A 22,835-nucleotide genomic window follows, 5' to 3' on the forward strand; every position below is an offset into this window, starting at 1 on the left:
CTGTTATTCCTTTTGGATTTCTTTGTAGTGACAGACACCATAATAGCTTTTAATAGTCTGACTTGTGCCTGCCTAGGTTTTGACGAGATATTGGTCTAAAAAGTCTGAATTTCTTAACTTATTTCCTCAAGTCCCCCAGTAGTTTATGCTGTGGACTTACCTTAAGTCCCCTTGTGAGTCCCCTAACAGCTGCCATCTTGCTTTATTTTAACTGACGTACACCCATTATTTTCCCTTGAAAGAATACTGCCAAATTCAACCAGACTTACTGTTTCTGGCTGTCTGTGCACAGTTCCAAAGACCTGGAAGGACCTCCCAAAGGCATTTACCTCGTAGACGAGGTTGGCCACAAACCCAAAAGTTGCGGCCCACTAAATCTCACCATGAAAAATCTGGACTCTCTCATACCACAATTTCCTATCTAGAAGTATTAGAACAAACAAAATCAAGGAGCTCAATTTGCAAAATAAGCAGAGTTCAATCCAATAGAAGCTTACCAGAGATCCTGGAGAGTGCTGAAGAGGCCACAAAGAAATAAGGCTCTGAGGCATCTTCACTTGCTCCTAGGAGTCATCTTCAGAATCTTTAGCAGCTGACTTCAGGTACCATTTTATTGCCAAAACTGCCAAATGACAAAACAAAAACAATTTAGTAACAAGTTTGATATCCTTCATTCAAGGGAAAATAACCCATGGATTGGGAAAGTACAGTGTCTCACAAACAGTGGACCACTATTCCCCCTAAGCTGACTTTTATAAAACTATAGCATACGCAATTTTGAAAGTTCTGGGTTCCAGTTAAAATAACAGATGTTAGAGAGAGGAAGGCATTGTTTGCATATTGTTAGTAATTTCAAAAACCTGACTTTAAATATCAAGAATGAAAGTATGTGTAAACATAGAACATACATAGAACCCATAATATACAAAATAGGAAGAATAAGTGAGGACATAAGAACTTTTTCCTTGTCTTAACATGGTAAGATTTGAACAAGTGAGCAAGGAAGGGGAAATCAGAAAGGAATCAACTGGAATTTAAGTATTGATGAGTCTCTAAGAATGAGCCTAATAACCTAAACTCTAGGCTAAACTCTGGCAGTTAATTGAGATAATAGAAACCCTTATGCATAGATTGCTCCCTCATATGGTTATAAGAATCCAGAGCAGAAGGAACTGTAACCTAGCATCCCAAATTTCTCAAGAGATCGTATTTTTAGAGCAAACCACCATTTACACCATAATTCCTGAGTAGTAAAATTGAAAAGCTTAGATAAGTATAAAACTAGAAGAACCTCAAACGGTTTTACCCTCTCCAGGATAGCAAGGAATCCATATCTTTAATTTCCTTCTTCCCTCTCCACCCAAAAGCACATAATGGCTGAGACGATTAATGGGCAACAAAAGTTTGATGAATATCTCGTGGAGGCATTTGTTAGTTCTATAACAGTATCTGAGAAGGGAGAGAAAAACAGAAAGTACAGCTGAGAGGCTAAGAAGCTGAGAAAATTTTTTTGGCAATTTCATAATGCTAAAGACAAAAATTAGATCCCAGGATCAACCAAGACAGAGGGATCCTATTGTAGACCCTGAGTATTTAGTTTATATTCCCAGAGGGATACATTCCACTATAGGAGTAAATGTGAGAAATAAACTGGCTCTTAACAGAGATTCAAGACCAACTTTGAATCAGCTAAAAGTCTACTTGGATAAAGCTGCACCAGCTACAATTTACCTAAGAGAAGCAAAAGAAAAACGCTCTCTGGAAAAAGATAATGTAAACTACAAACAATATCACATAGGGGTGGCTGGGCAGCTCAGTCGGTTGAGAGTCTGACTCGGTTTCAGCTCAGGTGATGATCCCAGCCAGGGTCATGGGACCAAGCCCTGAGTTAGGCTCCATGCTGAGTATGGAGCCTGTTTGAGACTTTCTCTATATCCCTCTGCCCCTCTCCCATTCTCATTTGCTCTGTGTCTCTCTAAAATAATAATAACAACAATAATAATAATAAATTTTAAAAATTAAAAATAAATAAAAATAAAAGCATAATATCACACCTAAGAGTTTTCATATATAATATATGGTACTCAATAGAAAAAAAAAAAAGAATGGGCAAAAAAGAAAGAAAAGAATTAACTGAAAATGAAATGAAGAAAAAAACAGCCAATAGAAACAGACCTACCAGAGATCCAGATAATAGAATTTTGATAAAATAATTTCAAAATAACAGAGAATAACATGCACAGATATTAAATGACAAAATAAAGGATTTTAGCCAAGAATCAAAACTAAACTAATCAAATAATAATTTTAGAACCGAAAAGTGAAAATATTCAAAATATGTAGGTTTTCTAAGAATTAGAAAGTTCTAAAGAGAGAGGCAGTAAACTGGAATGTAGCTCAAAAAAATATCTGATCTGAAGCCTGAAGCACAATGAGATAAAAAATGGAAAATAAGAGAAATATAGAAATATATAGGAGTCATAGTGAAAGGGTCCATAATAGGTATTTGGAGTCCATAAAGGAGAGGAGAGGAATAATGAAATAGAGGCAATATTTGAATAGAAAATGGTCACAGAACTTTAAAAACTGATAAACACTCTAGAAAGCACTATAAACCACAGCAAGCTACATTTAAATAAAACCAGTTCTTGGACCATTATGGTTAAAATGGCTGAAAGTCAAATACAAAAATAAATGTGAACAAACAGGAGGTACAAGAAGAGAAAGAATAAAAAACAAAGAAATGCCTGGTTAACAGAAAACAGACAAGTTGGAAAATAAAAATTAGTAATTTCAACATGTATCTTGAATATATCACCCATTAAAACAAACTCTGTCTGAAAGAATTAGAAAAAATCCTTAACACACTCTATCAAACACATACTTAAAAGAAATGTTACATAGAAAGTGAGAAGGGGAAGATCTACCAGGAAAATAATAATAAAAGTGAAACTGGGACAGGGCAAGCAATATTTTTATGAGAGAAATTTAAGCAAAGAAAGTTTAAACTGGATGTTTTTGAGTTACAAAATAAGAGTTTTGACCTATCACACCAAAATGTGTGTTCTTTTTCAATCACAGGGAAATTAAGTGGTGTAATTTTAATAGGATTCTCAGTGAGTGTTACAGGTAAAAAGAGAAGTAATAAACATACATTGGAGGAGAATTAGCATTCTGCATTAAATGTAGGCTGAATTTGAACAGAAAGACCACTGGCAGCATTTGTATTAAACATTCAACAAATATTCCTGTTTTATCATTGAATATCTCATAGGTTTCTTGAGGATCAAAGAATTAATACCTATAAAGCACTTAAAACAGTGATTTTCTTCTAATATGTGTTCAATAAGTATTATGTATTACTATTGTTTCTAGAGTACTGTCCCCAGAATAATATTTTCTAGAAAAAATACTCCATTCCCATTGTCTTATTCTACTTCAGTTAAGGATTTTTAAAAATTTATGGTGAGACTTTCTCATCACAACTTAAGTTATTCTCCATGTATTGTAAAATGTGATGAGAGCTCAGTTTCATTCAATTTAGAACAGAATACTGAATAAGATGTTTCTTCAAAATGAAATAATTCTTAAAATAAGCCCTTCAAATCATTAAGGCAGGTATTAGAATCCCCATTTTTCAGATAGAGAAATTCAGACTTAGAGAAGTCAGGTGGGTGACTTGTCTAAAATCACATACAAAAAAGTAAACCAGGACCTGAACTGATATTTTCTTTTTTTTTAATTTTTTTTTAATGTTTATTTATTTTGGGGAGAGGGAGAGAGACAGACAGAGCACAAGCAGGGGAGGGGTAGAGAGAGAGGGAGACACAGATCTGAAGCAGGCTCCAGGCTCTGAGCTGGCAGCACAGAGCCCAACACGGGGCTTGAACCCACAAACTGAGATCATGACCTAAGCTGAAGTTGGACACTTAACCAACTGAGCCACCCAGGCACCCTGAACTGATATTTTCTAAGTCCAGTGGTCTTTAAGTATACTCATAACTAAATAGACAAGTTGGGGCTCCTGGGTGGCTTAGTTGGTTAAATGTCCAGTTCTTGATTTCGGCTCAGGTCATGATCTCATGGTTGGTGAGTTCCAGCCCCACATCAGGCTCCATGCCGGTAGTGCAGAGCCTGCTTGGGATAAGTGGTTATTTATAGAAAGTTGGTTAATTTTCTATAAATTATATCTGAAACCAACAATGTAATCCAATTAGAGTTCCTGCTTATGGAAACCATTTTTTACATTCACTAGCTCATTTCACTTGATAGCCTTTTACCTCACTCCAGTCTCTCTCCCACCTTGTGCATCTAGCATTTCCTAAGCCTGCACTGAAATCCATACTAGGTTCTCATCAATGATTCAGACAACAAAGTTGGAGGCTCAGAGTACATTTATCTGGAACATCACAATTAAAATGCAAATAAGAACTCACTCAGCATTGTCTCATCAGATTTTTCTCATAATTATTCTATCCTTTTTATCCTCACTATTTGCCTTACCCTTATACTGGATCAGGCCCTTTTCAGTCCCCATTTCGTCAAATCTGTTCCATATCCCATTTCCAGATTAACATTCCCAAATTAACTGACTCCCCATTGTCTAGCCAATAAAAGTCTCCTCAGTCAAGTGACCATGTCTTCTCCAAATTGCACTTCTAGCCAAAACTCCACAGTGCCCCTAACATTTTAGCTACAGCTGCTTGGTTCTAAGAGGAATCCTTCACAAATATTACACTTTTTGCCTCTGCTTGAGCTACTCATTCTGTCTGGAATGTTCTACTCAATCATATTTTCCCATAAAAACAGAGACATAAGAGTTTATAGTATTACCATGTAGGTCAGTTGCAGAGACAAGTTTGTCTAACTAGTTTAAAACCAAAGGGATTTATTACAGTGTACTAAATGGCTTATAGCATTCTTAGGACAGCTGAAGGAATGGGCTCCAGGTTGATACTCAAACCAGCACCATTAAAAAAGACCATAAATCATCTTTTTGATGTGGAAGCCACTGGTTCCAGATACACAGTGGCACAATGAGCTACCAAAATCAGGAGATAGCAACTATCAAGATGCCAGCACCATCTCAGCAGGCTTTGGCACCACACTGAGACAGCTAAAATAACAAATTTGATTCCTCGTACTCTATCTCTCAAACATACCCACCACTGAGGCGGGTGGCAAGATCCTGGGATCTCGGCCAACCCTCCCAAGGAGGAAGGAAAATTGTTTCATGACTGAGCTTGGCAGCAGAAACAGCATAATCAGGCCCTCCATTTCAGTGTTGTCTTCCAAATCTTGCATGCAAGCATAACATTGGTCAAAGTTAAATTGTATAAGTTCTGGGGTGTTTGGGTAGCTCAGTCAGTTAAGCATCTGACTCTTGATTTCTGCTCAGGTCATGATCTCACAGTTCCGTGAGTTCTAGTCCTTCACTGGGCTATGCACTGACAGAGCAGGAGCCTGTTGGGATTCTCTCTCTCTCTCCCTCTCCCTGCCCCTCCCCCACTATCGCTTTCACACTCTCTCTCAAAATAAATCAATAAATTTTTAAAAATTGAATGAGATACTAGTTGGCTTATGAGAAATGTAGTTTTTACCTTTCCAGTCTCTTTGTTACAGGAAACACATTAGTAAAATGAGTGATATAGATGTTGAGGATTAAGCAACTTCCACTGCAATTCTCTCTTCATGGTGCCCATAATAAATATACTAAGAATGTTCTCCAAATGACCCCTCCCTTCTTTATGCTCCTATACTCTCTAGTTTCTATATCTGCATATGTGCTCTTCTTTTCTAAGTATGTATGTATTCATCTCCTGGATTATAAATTCCTTGAGAACAGGACATTGTAGCTTTCTACACATTTTTGGACTCCATAGTGTCTTCCAGAATGTAAAGGTTGTTTCTCTACGAGACTTTGTATACTTACATATTTAATAAATGTATGCTGAAATGAATGAACAAATATGAACATACTTAGGACCTAAGCAAAGAATAGGGCCCTGAAGCAAGATAAATAATGATTTTTAATTTTTTTTAGTGTTCATTTTTGAGTGAGAGAATGAGAGAGAGACTGAGTATGAGCCAAGAAGGGGCAGAGAGAGAGGGAGACACAGAATCTGAAGCAGGCTGCAGGCTCTGAGCTGTCAGCACAGAGTCCAACATGGGGCTCAAACCCACAAACTGTGAGATCATGACCTGAGCCGAAGTCCGGTGCTTAACTGACTGAGCCACCCAGGTGCCCCTAACTGATAATGATTTTTAGAGGGAAAAATGGTACCCAAGACTTTGATGGCTCAAGATGGAAAAATAATAGATTTAGGGTGTAAAACAACAAAGCAAACAGAAAATTCACACACAGAAAACAGATTTCTCTCTATAAAAATTATTCTAGAATAAATCCTTTATATTAAAAAGACTTCTGTTTTTGGCTTTATACAACAACAAGAAAGAAAAATATGTTAAAAAGTCTCCTTTTCTGGGATTTTCTAAAAATAATAAAGAATTAAAAGAGAAATACAAGATGAATAAGTTCTGGAAAATCTAATATACAACATGGCGGGCGACCACAGTTAATAGTACTGTATTGTACTGACATTTGCTAAGAGAGTAGATCTTAAGTGTTCTCACCACACCAAAATAAAATAATAATAACTATGGGAGGTAATGGATATTTTAATTAACTTGATTGTGGTAATAATTTCACAATATATATGTATATATCGAACCATCACATTGTACATCTTAAGAATATATACTTTTGTCAATAATACTTCACTAAAGCTGGGGGAAAATTGAAAGGTATAAATTAACTAATACCTGATGTGACTGGGAATCATGTGGCAATTTTCTAAGGGAAGAAGATCAATGCAACCACCCCTTCACTTTATAGTTAACCATCTGAAAAAAATACAAAGACAATTTTGGTGGTGTTATACAGGAAGTGGATGATGTACCATACTGTAGAGAGTATTGCTGATTAGCGAAAGAGGCATTTTGTTTTTTTTTTTTTAATTTTTTTTTCAACGTTTTTTTATTTATTTGTGGGACAGAGAGAGACAGAGCATGAACGGGGGAGGGACAGAGAGAGAGGGAGACACAGAATCGGAAACAGGCTCCAGGCTCTGAGCCATCAGCCCAGAGCCTGACGCGGGGCTCAAACTCACGGACCGTGAGATCGTGACCTGGCTGAAGTCGGACGCTTAACCGACTGCGCCACCCAGGCGCCCCGAAAGAGGCATTTTGATTTGTGGGTTTGAACAGCATAATTTAAAGATGCTCTTTTAGTATGAACTCTAGAATCTTATGTGGAATGCACTGGTTGTCATGGACACCTTTATTTATTTTTCTTTATAAACAAACCCAGCCCAGTTGTTCAACCATGATTTATAGACAACCTCTCAGATTACTCATTCGTTAATCTGAACTCTTAGGAATATAAAATTCTCAAATGCCATTGTTGTTTTACTTTCAGCAACAGACAGCTGGGGAGTAGGAAAGATTTCTCCGAGTTCAACTTTTTTCTTAATCCATTCTACTAATATGTGATTTTGACTAACTTTTTAAAAACTCCATGAGGGCACTTTGTGAAAAATGTGTAATGAATAATGGATTAGTACAAAAATCACATTTAACTTCTGAAAACATCTTAATGATTCTTGTCACTGTTTTAATGTAGCATTGCATTGTTCTTTGACTAATATTAATGAGATGCTTTGGTTATTACTCATTCCATTGTTAGTTGAAGTGGAAAAATCTTCAAATTAACAGCTGCCATATATTAACTTAATCATCAGTATATGTCACTAATTTTTAACGCATGTCTGTGGCAAAATCTACTATTATTCATCAAATGTCTTTCTTCCCTTGTTTCATAAGAACCAACACATAATCACCTACACAGAATAAAGATATTCCCTATCCTGTCTGTTAGGTGTATCCATGTGATTAACTTCCAGCTAGTGGGATGGAAAAGGAAATGATGTGGGCAACATCAAATCACATTCCTAAGAGAAGGGCCCTTTTCCTCTGACTGGAATATGGTACTGCTAGTGAGCCATCATGACCACAAGGATGAAGGCAACAGCTAGAGCTGGGCTGGAGCCAAAACTTGTTAGAGCTGATTGTTATATTTTCGGGAATTTTGCAAGCCAGTGGTGAGGCCGTTGATAGTTTAAAATCGGCTAATACGGACATTTGCACTACAAGAACCAGCAAATACACAAATCAGGGATGTTTTCCCCCCCAGAGAACCAGTTTGCCTGCACACCTCTGTCAATAACAAGGGATAGGGAGAACAGTGATACAAACAGCGTCTGGGCCGTAATATAATCATGGTACCATATCTGGATTCTTATGCCTAAACTATTACATGAGTGAGAAATAAATTCTAAGTTGTTTAAGCTATTGTTACTTGAGCATTTGTTACAGATGCTGAACATTCTACGTAATCAAAATGACTATAATGCCTTCAATTATATATTTAAAAAGTGTTCTAAAAGCCTATCTAAGTCTGAGAAAACTATGTATGTTTCACACTTAAAAATCAGTCATATGTAAATTATTGATCCACAAATACATAATTTCAAATATCCAATTTCTAAAAAACTAAAAGACTATATTAAATATATATAGGTCTTTTACAAAAGCCAAAAACTGTGGGAAGAAGGAGTTGCAAATACATTTACCATTGAGGTTGATTTCATTGATGTGATTTAGCAAGAAACTTAGCCTGAACTTTCCAGAAGTCCCTGCAAACAGGGAAACACAAGGGGAAAGTGAATCCTTATCAACTTAAAAAAGATGAGTTGGTTTCTGCTTAACTAAAAGAAAATTTACACCAGCATTACATTTACAAAAAGAGTACTTTCATGAGCTCTTTTATAAGAATAACTGATCATTTGTTTTAAAGAAATTTTAAGGAAATTTTATGCAAATTAAAGCATTCTTAAGAAACTCAATTTTACCAAACCGTGTTAAAATCTGGCACTGTCAATAAGATATGCTTCAATGAAGATATTTCTGAATATACCTATCTAAAACTTGCTTTCTGCGAGTCTAATTTGATGGAAAGATAGAGCTCAAAATACATGATGAAACATATAGTTCAATTATTTTATAATGCCACCATTTTAACAAAAACTGAATTTTCCAATTTGAAGACCTAGGTTTTCACCAAATGACTTAAATGAACATGAGGTATTTTTCTAAGTGAAACCTTTAATCAAAATAAGATGTTTCTGAGACTAAATTACTGTTAACCTTGTGCCTCAGACTCAGATAATTTCAAAAGTGGAGTAGTAGTAAATTTGACACACTCATTATTCAGAGTATGCATTTAAAATTGCATTGGGGCACCTGGGTGGCTCAGTCAGTTAAGCATCTAACTCTGGCTCAAGTCATGATCTCGCAGCCTGTGACTTCGAGCCCCGCGTCAGGCTCTGTGCTGACAGCTCAGAGCCTGAAGCCTGCTTTGGATTCTGTGTCTCCCTCCCTTCCCCCACTCATTCTCTCTCTCTCTCTCTCAAAAATTAAACATTTAAAAAAATAAATAAAATTGTATAAACATTATGTATCAACATAAAAGTGTTCCATCATTTGATCTATCGAAAATACTGAAATTTATTTAAAATGTAAACTTTACAAACTTTATTAATGTAGATTTTATGAGTAAATAAGTTTATTGGACTAAATAATTTTACTCATAATATTCATTTTTATTTGCTTAAGGTAACTAACAGTGAGATAGGTACAAAGGTTGAAGTTTGGCTCTGGTTTGACCTAGAGAAATTTACTTTATAATTCATTGTGGACTTCCTAGGTAGCCTCAAGCAAGATCACAATGCAGTTAATTCTTTTAAAACCTAAAATAAAAATAATCTGTAAAAACAACTGTCATTTACCTTAAGAGCTAGACTTTCCTGAATGTAGAATTCACTTTTGAATAGGAAAGCAATTTTGACACTCTAACACAGTCAAAGGGCCAATTGTTGCGATGGAATTACACTGTGACTCTGTCAAAAGTTTCTCATCAACAATATGAAAAGATTGCCAAATATTATATAATTATCCTATATTATCACTGAAAGGTCCATGGCATTTAGGGCTATAACTATAGAGCACTTTCGGCCCATAGGAACATGTCAGAGCCTGAGGAGTGTGAAGAGGTTGCTTGTATGAAGGTGTGTGTAGAAGTGGTATTAGAGCGTGATTTAAGTGAAAAAGGTGTTAGTGGATGGGTAGCAGTAACAAGGATGAGAAGGTGGTTACATTCAGGGGTCACTGGCCTAAGAAGTTACTATAGTGAGGATAGCAGAAGACAGGTTTCTCAATGTCAGAAAAGAGTTCCAAATATGAAAAGGAAAAACAAAAAAAATCTAGCATGAATCCTGCAATGTTGAGTTAGTATTGATGTGAACTCACAGTGTTGGGTAGATGTTAAGAGATAGATAAGGAGACAGTTCACTAAATTGTGTGGGTGTGTAATATTCTTGTACATAACATATATTTGAATATACATATTTGTATACATATTTATATGTGCATGGCTAAGGAGCAGTAATATCTGAAGAGTAAAACGCCCTCTTGACATCTAATCTTGATTTTCAAATATGATTTCTGTCAAAACAAACAAACACCCAACAAACAATCAACAACCAGAAAAACAGGGCTCTTTAAAGAAATGGTGAATTCCAGGGTTGGGACGGAGAAAGCACAAATGAGCCTTTACTTTAGGTGAAAGTAGCACGTGCTCCAAGAAAATAGGGTCATGTCAGGAGGATGTAGAAACCACTGTGAAGGCACTCTAACTGGTCAGATCTGAGAAAATTTGAGGATCAAAATAAGCAATAACATTAATGGATCATAATTCGTTAAATAAAATATAAACCCACGACTCCCAACTTTAGTTAATTTAGTTAAGGTGAAAAGAGAAAGCTTTTGTCTTACAGAACAATGCCAACCAATAAATGTGGAAGGAATGATGGAATTAAAAATTATCATGTGGCAAGCATCAGAATTAATTCAGCTGAGAAACATCAATGGATGCTAAAACAGGTTTGTGGAAGCTTCATCAGGAATGGGGTATTTACATGCTCTCAAAATACCTCCCCTATAAAACAATTATAAATTACAAAGGGAAAAAAGAAAAAACTTAGAGGAGAAATCTGACAAACACCAATTTAATCAAGTAATAAAAGCAGTAAGAAAACAAATCAAAACTGTGTACCACCTGAGTGAAAGAAGTATAAACTCTCACATTTGTGATATTCCTGACAAAAATGCATTCCCTGAATCTAAAAGGAAGAACTATTAGTTAAATCAAAGTGTGGAACATTCTACAAAATAAATGGCTCGTAAAAAGTTGCATGCTCATGAAGTCAAGGAAACACTAAGAAACTGTTCCAGATTTAAGGTGGCTAAAGAGACACAACCACTATTGACACACGCAGTCCTTGACTGGATGGTTTCAGTATATGGGATAATATTAGGACGTCTGGTGAAAGTTTAGTTGAGTCTGAGTATTTCACAGTAATAACGTATTAGTGTACCTTTGTTTCCTGATTTTGATGGTTGGATTGTGGTTATGTAGGAAAATGTATCTTTTTTTTTTTTTGTAGGAATTACACACCAAATATTCTTGGGTAATAGATCATCATGTTAGCATATTACTCTCAGGTCAGGAAAAAAATCATTTATACTTATTCATGTAACTTTTCTGTAGGTTTGAGATCATTTTAAAGTAAATATAAAATAGGTTTGAATTATTAAATTCTTGAGCTCTAATAGGTGAATAAAAATCTGGAAATCCTGTGGCTAAACTATTGCCAAAATAATCTACAAAGAAAATGTGTTTATAGTACTTTATAATATTTTATTTTTAAGAAAATGAAGACCATTTTTTGACAAGATTATGGCTAACACAAGCAGAACCAAAATCTCACATTAGAAGTCAGAATAGTAATTACCCTTGGTGAGAAGGCAAAACTGACAGGTGGCAAAAGAGGACTTCTCAGATTCACTACAGTCTCTGTCAAAATTCCAACAGTCTTTTACACAGAACTGGAAAAGACCAACCCTCAAATTCTTATGGAATTTCAAGGGGCCCTGAGTAGCCAAAACAATCTTGAATAAGAACAAAGTTGGAGGATTGCACTTCCTAGACTTCACAACTCACTCCAATTAATTAAAGTAGTATTGCACTTGCATAAGGAAGACATACAGACAGATGTAATAGGATAGAGAGACCAGAAATAAACTCATCATATGTATATATATATATAATCATTATTTATATATATGTCAATTGAATTTGACAAGGGTTCAGAGAGCATTTAATGGGGAAAAGACAGTCTTTTCAATAAATGATGCTGGGAACACCGGATATCCACATGCAAAAGAAGGAAGCTGGACCTTTATCTTACACTATGTGCAAAAATTAACTCAAAACATACCAAAAACCTAAACTTAAGAGCTAAAATTATAAATATCTTACAAGATTTTTTTCTCTGTCACTGGGTTTATATGTAAGTAGTGAATCACTGAGCTCTACTCTTGAAACCAATACTATACTTATGTTAAATAACTTGAATTTAAATAAATAAATTATGTACTCTTAAAAAACTAAATAAAGACTGAATAATATATATTATGCATATATACACCATAAAAAATAAAATAAAAATCTTACAGAAAACTTTGTGGAAAATCTCCATGACACTAGATTTGGCAATGACTTCATGGATACAACACCCAAAAGCACAGATAACAAAAGAAAAAAATAGAAAGACTTCATCAAAATTAAGAACTTTTGTGTATCAAGTGATATTATCAAAAAAGTGGAAAAAAACAACATACAGGAAAAATATTTGGAAATTATATGTCCAGAAGTGATTAAGATCCAGAACATATAAAGAACTCCCAAAATTCAGTAACAACAACAAAAAAAACAAACAGCCCAATTTAAAAAGTGGGCAAAGGACTGAAATAGACACTTCTCCAAAGAAAATGTACAAATGGCCAATAAACACGTGAAAAGATACTCAACATCATTACTCAGTAGGCAAATGCAAATCAAAATCACAATGAAATACCACTTCACACCTACTAGGATGAATAAAAAAGAATGGAAAATAACATGTTAGCAAGGATGTGGAGAAATTGGAACCCTCAAGCATTTCTGGTAGGAATGTAAAATGGTGCAGCTGCTGTGGAAAACTGTTTGCTGGTTTCTCAAAAGGTTACACATAGAACTTCCAGATGAGTCATCAATTCCATTCTTAGGTATATACCCAAAAGAACTGACAACAGGGATTATAAAAGATATTTGTATGCCAATGTTCATGCATTATTCACAAGAGCCAAAAGATAAGAACAATCCAAATGTCTATAATCAGATGAATGAATAAACAAAATGCAGTACAATGGAATATTTGGCTATAAAAAGGAAATACATTTTTATATATACTATAACATGAATGAATCACATGAACATTATGCTTAATGAAATAAGCCAGACTCAGAAGAATATATATAAAATATTTTATGATTCCTCATTTATGACTATCTAGAACCGACAAATTCATAATTCAGAAAGTCAAAGTTTCCATGCAGTAGGGGGAATGGAAGAAGGTGAATAGTTGTTTAACATGGCATTCCCCTGTATGTGTGGGGTAGGGGGTCCAAACTTCCCCTTTCACTAAGGGCACCAGTCATACTGGATGATGGCCCCACCCTACTCCAGTATGACCTAATCTTAGCTAATCATGTTTGCAATGACCTTATTTCCAAATAAGGTCACATTCTTAGGTACTAGAGGTTAGGACTTCAACGTACAAAATACGAGAGGGCAAAATTCAATTCATAAAAATTACCGTTCTCTTGAATTATGTTTATTTATTTATAAAAGTCAAACAGTAGACATGGTAGAACTTCTTAACTTATCAACATATTTTTCTTGGTAACATTGATATTGCTGAAGTCAGTAAAAACCGCAGGGATGTCGATGTATTTGGGGCATATTTTTACATGACATCTTACATTTTTCTAGAAGTTTCGTTCTGAGCTTTATCTTGCTTTCAATGGATTATAAAGTTTGTATTTCCTCACACTAAAGTAAATTGCCCAGATTTACTGCATTGCCCAGATTTAATGTATTAGTTAATAAAATAAGTATTTGAAACTTAATAAATTTCAGGAATTGTCTCTGCTGTAGGCTCTGTTTTCATATACTGGAATTTTCTCTATGAAAAGTCATGAAAGGCATCTTTCTTTTGCAGGCATGTCAGGAATTACATGAAATGTTTTAATATATCCTCTGATAGTTACCTACCCATTCACCACCCTTCAAGTAGAGCCAACATTCCAAGTGATGGGGGCTACCTCATCTGTTTTATTGCAACAGCAGTTGAAAGCCTTTTCCTACAATCAGTGTTAAAAAGAGAGAACTTCCAATAACCACTGGAAATCATTCTAGCACACATGCTAAATACATTACTCAGTAATAAAACTATTTAAATTTTTCATCCCTGAAAATTAATCTAACAATTTTGGAGGCCATGTGGTACTCTCAGGATAAGTGCAAAATTCTCTTTGATGCTAAGGCATACTGATAAAAATAATTAATCACCCTACAAATATTGTGGTTTGATACTTTGAATCCTCTCCATAGAACACTTACTTTTTGATAAGAGAAATCATATTTTTGTTAAAGAGAATGATAATAACCATCTGTTGAGTTAAGTAACTGCTTGGACTTCACACTAAAATAGAATAATGTCATATCTCAAATGCATCAAAGGTATGATTTAGAGAGAGCTAGCCCATGGTTATAAAATCAGCAATGAAATAATGACACATTCTTTCTTCTATACTTTATCAGAAAGTGCCATTCCAAAGTACAGAGTGTCCTTTCCACCCCTCCCAGAATGAGACAGCTAGGGTTTATACTTCCCAAAGTCTGGCAGAACATTAATGAGCAAAATTTCCCACTCTGACTTTATAAAAGAGATAGTCTGTAACCAGGACCAACAGGGTAGAAAACCACCAACTTTGTTTGGGAAATTTGAGGGGGAGAAAAGTGCTCTTCTGGCCCCAGATAACTTTTGCACTTCTAGTCCAGAGAACCTTAATATTTTGAAGTCAGGAGTTATTTCCAGGAAGCCACAGTAAAAAAGGATTTGCCATAAAGCGCTAAAAAAGTAATAAAGCATTATCAAGGATTTGTTAGCCAAATTTTTAATGCAGCTGTGGGAACTGAGGAAATGAGACAGGGCAAGTATATCCTGATGGGTAATTAAGGAGGAAAGGCCCAAAGCACTCAGCTCAAAAGGATAGGCTGTGGGTGGTGCTTCAGAGGCAGAGTCTGTACTCTGAAAACCTGGGGACATAAGTGTGGGTGCTTGCAGAATAAGGAGAGAGAGAAGGACACAGGGATTTCCTCTGTGTATTCCATGAATCTCACTGTGTGTGTAGGCCAGGAAATTAAAAGAATAAAACTTGGAACTAATGCAGATAATCTCCATAAAGCTTATTATTTGTCATGTGAAACATATTCACTTTGCACATACTGAAACAGAAGTTTATAATAAGTATTATGTTCCCAACCAAGGTAAAATGAAGGGACAGGAACTAAAAAGAAAAGGCAGCACCTGACATCCAGAAGCTGGCATAGTACTGACAGCAAGGCCTTGGTGTTCTGTTAAACATAATCTCACAGAGCATCAGTATCAGACAAGGGCACTCTGTAATCATGATGGATCAAGGCAAAAACAAGACCACTCCATAAACATGGCAGAACACAGACAAAACACGAACACTGTCCAACCAGAAAATTCTACACATTCCCTACTCCCAGCCAAAATGAGTGCTTCAGCAATCCCTCCTTTACCCTTGCTCTACTCTATCCTCCCTAAAGATAAGATTTATTTCGAGCTCAATCATAGAAGTGTCCCCTCTTTCTGATAATAGCCAAACTATAGCAAACTCCCAATCTATAGCACTCTTCACCAAATCACCCAAAGCCCAAAACCTCCAATAAGTCCATTTCAGCATCTTCTTACCAGTGTACCCCATAGTCCCTCATGGTGTATATTCTCTCACTGTGATGAGTAATAAACTGAAGTTGCTCAACTGCAGATGTTTTCCTGGTAATTACTGGCTAGGACATTAACAAGAAGTGCTGAAATTTCCCCCAAATAAAATTAGATAAAATAATTGAGGATAATTTCTGCTACTGAAATATAAAGCCTCACTTATTGCATCTGTATAATACAGTAATGGCAAAAACAGAGCTTTAATTTGGCCTTAAATTATCTATTAACTACCTCAATTCTCCCCTCTCTATATAAATTGCCTGACAAACCAATTTTGACTTCTGAGTACAAAATTAATATGTACCTTGAGGGGCACCTGGGTGGCTCAGTCAGTTAAGCGTCCAACTTCAGATCAGGTCATCATCTTACAGCCCGTGGGTTCGAGCCCTGCATCGGGTTCTGTGCTGACAGCTCAGAGCCTAGAGCCTGCTTCAGATTCTGTGTCTCCTTCTCTCTCTGCCCCTCCCTCGCTTGTACTCTCTCTCTCTCAAAAATATCTTTTTTTAAATTAAAAAAAAAGACTACTAGGTACCTTGAAACATAGTTAAAAAATAACTTGTACCATACTGACTTCTGTTATAGAAAAAAAAAAAAGACCATAAGAGCAATTATGTAAAAAATAAATTTCAAAAATGATCATCAGAGAGTATCTGTTTCTCTGAGTTATAAATACATCTTTCCCCAACTTGTAGACTATTGATGGACCTCTATCGAATTATCCCTCCAGTTCCTGCTCCAGTGTAGTATTTCCCCAAGCTGACTCTGGGTTTGGCCATGTATTTTGTTTTGCCCAATGGGACATAAGCAAATGTTAGTGATTAGATTGGGTCCTTCCAAAATTCACAGGTTGAAGCCCCAAATCCTAGTGCAATTGTAATGGAGATAGAGCCTCTGAAGAGATAATTGAAATTAAATGAGGTCATAAGGGTATGGTCTGAATCCAGTGGAACCTGTATCCTTATAAGAGGAAGAGACACCAGGGATACATGTACACAAAGAAAATGCCACGTAAAGGCATAGTAAGAAGATGGCTATGTAAGCCAAGGAGAAAGTCCTCATGAGAAACCAACCCTGCAGGAGCCTTTTGAATTTCCAGCCTCCAGAGAAATGTGAAAATTACATCTCTGTTGTTTATGCTGCCCAGTCTGTGAAGCCCTAGCAGGTCAATACTGTAAATACGATGAAAACTGAGTTTTGATAAGTGCTTGTATATTAAAACCTTCCTGGGATCCTAAAACCGCTATGCTGTGAAGAAGTTAGAGATATTTAGAGATCATGTAGATGAGAACCAAGAAACTCAGCCAACATTCAGAATGGAGGCCAGAGACATATGGGCCCAATCAAGCCATCTCTACAATCTGCCAGCCATTTGAGCCATCCTAGCTGAGGTTCCAGACAACATGGAGCAGATATCATGCCTGTCAAATTGTATGACAAATAATTATATCAAATTCTTTGACACACAGAATCATAAGCAAAAAAAAAAAAAAAAAAAAAAGGTATTGTTCTCACCTCCTAAATTTTAAGATGGTTTGTTAACATACCAATAGATAAATAAAAGAAATTGGTACTAGAAATGAGATGCAACCATAGCAAACAACTAAAACATGTAACATTGCCTTGGTGACTGGATGGTGGGTGTGAGGTCTTGCATTATTGTTCTCTAGATAAAAAGGCCTGTTTTCACTGGAGGAAAAAAGAGATATATGTACATGTACATGCATGCACACACGCCTCCTCTCCCCAACTGCCACACACCCCACATACCTCAGAGACAGAGAGATTTCAAGGAATTCTCTCATGTAATTGTAGGAACCAGCAAGTTCTAAATCTGCACAGCAGGCTAGCAGGTTGGAAATGCAGGAAAGAGTTGATCTTGCAGCTCAAGTTTCAAGGCAGTCTAGAAGCAGCAGTCCTTCTTCACTGAAGGATTTTATTCTTTTTTTCTCTTAAAACTTTCAATTGATTGTAAGGAACCCACCCATATTATGGACAGCAATATGCTTTATTCAAAATTTACTATTCAAATGTTAATAGTATATAATAGAGCACAAAGAACACAAATAGGAAAAAAAGCAAGGAAAAGATAATAGAACAGAGCATCCAAGAACTGTGTGACAACATCCTATGATGAAAAGAGAACAGAACAGAAGGAAAAAAAATGGGAAAAATAGAATCTGAGAATTTTCAAAATTTAATGAAAACAACAAACCACAGATAAAGAAGCCTAGAGAACTCCAACCAAGATAAACATTCTTTAAAAACTATAAGTAAAAGAGCAAACTATACCCTAAGCAAGCAGAAGTGATGAATAATTAAGATAAGAGTGACAGTAGAAAAAGTAAAGAAAATAAAAGCTAATATCTGGTTAATTTGACAAGACTAAAACATTTGATAAATATTTAGTAAAGAACAAAGGAGAGAAGATAAAAATTATAACTATCAAGAATAAAAACGGAGAATTGCTTCAGATCCTCATACATTAAAAAGGATAATTCAGGAATATGTTGAAGAACTTTATATAAATAAATTTGAGAACTTAGATTAAAAGGACAAATCCTTTGAAAGACACAAATTACCAGAGCCTGCATAGCCCTATATCAGTAGTCACCAAATTTTTCATCAAAGGATGACATAATAATTTTAGACTTAATAGACCACAGAAGGTCTGCTCCAATAACTCATCTCTGATGTTGTAGTGAAAAAAACCATAGACAATATACAAACTAATGGACATGGCTATTGTCTAATTAGAATTTACCAAAATAGATGACTGGCCTACAACCCATAGTTTGTCAACCTCTATCCTATTTCGAACAATTCCAGTAAATGATTATTGAATACCTAGAATATAATTGCATCATGTGAGATAAAAATACAATGCTGAACAAAACAGATTCTCAGCTCTCAGAGTTAATGGTCTACGGTCCAGTCACTGATATAAATAAATAATCAGACAAAAAAAATGTGATAACTGTAACAATGGAGGTAGTCCAATATTGTGTACAATGTAGGAAAGATACTTAACCCAGATTGTGAGGCTCAAAAAAATTACCAGAAATAAGTTATACCTCACCAGAAGATGAAAGGGAGATGGTATATCGAAACAACAACAACAAAAGTGTAGGTACAAAAATATTAAAAAGAAACTATGGGAAATCTTGGAAACTGAGAAAAACTTCAGTATAAATGAAGCCTGGAAGGCAAGTGGCAGAGTAGCACAAAAGGAACAGAATCCACCTGTGCTGAGCCATTGCTATACTTTAGGAAAGAAATATTCTGAACTATAGTAGTGGTGGACTAGCGATGCCAGGAAGTAAGTAAATTCAATAGATAATTGGAAAGATATGGAGTATAAAAGAGAACCAAGAAACCCAGCATTCTGGTGTAAGTTGGGTATTGATGTCATTTTTCTGATAAAGGAACACAGAAAGAATAATGAAACTACATATCCTCAAAAATGTTAGGTAATTCCAGTTATAAAATAAATAAACCCTGGGAATGGTAATGTAGGGCATGGTGAGTATAGTTAATATTGTATTGTAGATTTGAAAGTTTCTAATCGAGTAGATCATAAAAGTTCTCATCACAAGAAAAAAAACGTATAACTATGTGTGGGATAGACGTTAACTAGACATTACAGTGATCATTTCTCAACATATATCTTCAGTCATTATGTTGTACACCTGGAACTAATATATTTTACATATCAATTATATATCAATAAAAAATTTTTCAAAATAAGACAAAAAGGTAATTCAACCAACATATATTGTCTATTATAGAAACTATGTTTTATACATTATATATAGCCCAGTCGTCTGCCATCTCATAAGACCAGTGTACAGTGTTTGTATTTGTCTTTTCTCCTCCAGTAAAAAGTGAAATTCTTAAAGCAATGTGTTTTCTATGTTTATTACATTACAATCATTGACTAGCTGGTGTTTGGCATCTAGGAGTAGACTACTGCCAGCCTCGATGATGAGACCCACTGAAACAATATCAGTCTATACTTCTTACTCAAATACATGCCCTTTGAAGAAAAATTTTATAGTTTATTATTTAAGTCTCTTCAATCTCATTATTTATATGGACATATCACTGGATGAAGACATTTAGTACTGAAATTTAAAGATGTAAGGAATCATATATCAACTTATTCAGTAATTCAAAACACATGCAAGGAAACTGGTGACAGTGGCATTTGTTGAAGTTTTATATAGAGGAGGCTTAGGAAGAGGTTAAGATTAGGAGACTAATTTTGATGCTGCATGAGCATAATATTTTACACAGGGGGAGGAAAAGTCAGTTGTCTCAATTGATGGAGTCATGTCTGGGTGCATATGTGTGTGTGCATGTGTGTGGGGGGAACAGCGGAATGTTGCCACTGGAAATTAGGAGGACACTGAAACTCCCCTAAGGCTCATCTCAAATTCTACTGAGTGGCCTTATTTCATTTTGGTTTGATTTTAGAAACAACTTTATATAGTTTTATTTTTGTTGTGACAGGCTTTTGGGCATCAGAAAATTACAGAATTAGTATCTTTACTAAAAGATCATCAGACCAAAATTTAAACATTTAAAAAGAATTTTGAACTGTAAGCAATAGCTGAGAACAAGCTACAAACACTGTAAAAGCATGAAGACTGTGGGTTAGCTGAGCGATAAAAAGCTGACTTAGTTGGACAAACCTCTTAGAATATCTTTCAGGTACAGAGAAACCAAGGAATTATAATCTATTTTGTTAAGGCCAAAAAGGAAATAGTTCCCCCTCCCCTTTGTTATGTTTTTCGTGAATGGATAATAGTTTTAAGAATATAGCACTGAGTAATGATGGGATAGTTCACAGAAGAACCAAAATACCACTGGCACTGATTGAATGGCTTTTTTACTGGTTCTGTGTGACCTCTGAAAGGTGATTCCTGTCACCACAGTAAGCATAGCACACAACAGCTAAAACAAAGGTAGAACAGCTGACTCTTTTAAATGGAGCAAATAGAATTTCATGGAAAATTTGAGTACTGTAAAGACAGGCTCTTTAAAACAACGTCAGGCTGTTCCTAAACCAAACAGAGGGAATGAGTTACAGTGATTTCTAGAATAACATAGCCCCTCAAATAATTATTGAGGAAAACAATATAAGTTTGATCTGAGTATCAACCTTGATCATATTCACTCTAACACTAATTAGAATCTCTTACTTCACTAAAGCATAACTTTAATGTCACAAATAAAAATGAGGAAAACAAAAAAGCCTAAGCTAGCTACTCTTTCTGAAAGGAAGTAAATATACCCCAATAATAAGTGTCTCAAGTGTGCTGTTGAACCTTGTTTCAAAAACAATTTTTTTAAGGAATGGATAAATAAATAAATCTTCAAAACTAAGCTCTTAGCTGTAGAATATAGTAATAGGAGATGAACTCATTAGCTGAAAATCTGCAGAAGCTGGCCTTGCCCAAAGAAAATCCAATTATGAATATAGATCTCTATCAATTAAAAGTTAATTTGCTAATTGAAGGAGTAAGATGATAGCATATTCTTGAGTCGAGGCTAGATGAATCAAACGACCTGAAATGGGTTCTAGAATTTTATTTCATTTTCAAATAGTACAATCTTTAGGAATTAGAAAAAATATTTTTATAATTAAATTTTCCCATGGACCAAAAAAATCATTTGTTCTGTTCTCCAATTCGCTAATTCAACATGTTTTAAATTACTCCTTATCCAGTATTTCACCTTCACCTCACATACTCATTATGGCCCGTTTAGATTACATTTCTGAAGAACCTAGAAAGCAGACAATGTGCTAGAATAGGAGAAACTATTGCTAAATAAGTGCTCTATAAACACAGCCTGAATTTAACTCTTCTAGACATGTAAAATATCATAGTGGTAAGAGATTCCTTGAGAGTTGAGGGCTAATAAGAAAACCACATCAAGAGATTCTAATCAAGTTTTTATATCATATAAACAGAACTGTAAAATGTCTACCATAAATATAATTTCAAATTTTATAATTTGCTGCAGATTCAAAAATTGCAGCTATTCTTGGAAAATTAAAATTTCTTCTGGTTATTTGACTAGGATTAGTCAACCACAGGGGAAAAAATTCATCATTTATTTCTCAAAGTGTCTTCTCTCAAGGTAATAGTGTTAGCCCTAGGAGGAGAAGATGGAGATAGCTAGCTATCTATGAAGAAGGCACCTAACTCAAGATGTCTCCCATTTCTCAATATTAAAATCCTCACCTTCTTTTGATCACATCTAGTGAAAGGCCTTATAATATTTGGGGGAAAATCACTCCTACAATAGCCACAATTACTTAATCCTTTACTACATAATAGAACTATGTATATGTAACTTTTTCTTTCTCACAACTGCCTCACTAGGTAGTATTATGTTCACCAATAAACATACGAGAAAATGAAGGCTTGAGAAATAAATTAATTGGGCTAAATACCCATGATTTTTAGCTGCAGAGTAGTATTACGACTTACATTAGTATTTCTGAGTCTGGCTCCAAACCCCACGATCTTTATTCTGTGCTTCCTCCTATATAGGTAATACCAAAGCAAAGATTAGTGCATCTGACTATCTTATTATGCATCTTGCCTTGGCAGAGACTTCAAGGGGTTTGAATAAAAATAAGGAAGGTATTAAAAGATAATGTGACACCACTAGTAAAGAACTCAACATGGGCTATTGCTGCCAAGATCTAAGAATGGCCAGCACAAGAATTCT

General features: G+C 35.3%; 1 long non-coding RNA gene across 1 annotated transcript; it reads right to left on the minus strand.

The window, feature by feature from the left end:
• Window positions 1-501: 501 nt before the first annotated feature.
• Window positions 502-8,826, minus strand: LOC109269906 (uncharacterized). Its single transcript, XR_002081325.2, has 3 exons — window positions 8,691-8,826; window positions 6,823-6,903; window positions 502-622 (listed from the first exon to the last, which is right to left on the minus strand). It is a non-coding gene; the product is annotated as an uncharacterized LOC109269906 (long non-coding RNA).
• Window positions 8,827-22,835: the final 14,009 nt, after the last annotated feature.

Source organism: Panthera pardus, unplaced genomic scaffold, assembly GCF_024362965.1.
Source record: "Panthera pardus isolate Hobbes unplaced genomic scaffold, ASM2436296v1 HiC_scaffold_10, whole genome shotgun sequence".
Taxonomy (NCBI): Eukaryota; Metazoa; Chordata; class Mammalia; order Carnivora; family Felidae; genus Panthera; species Panthera pardus.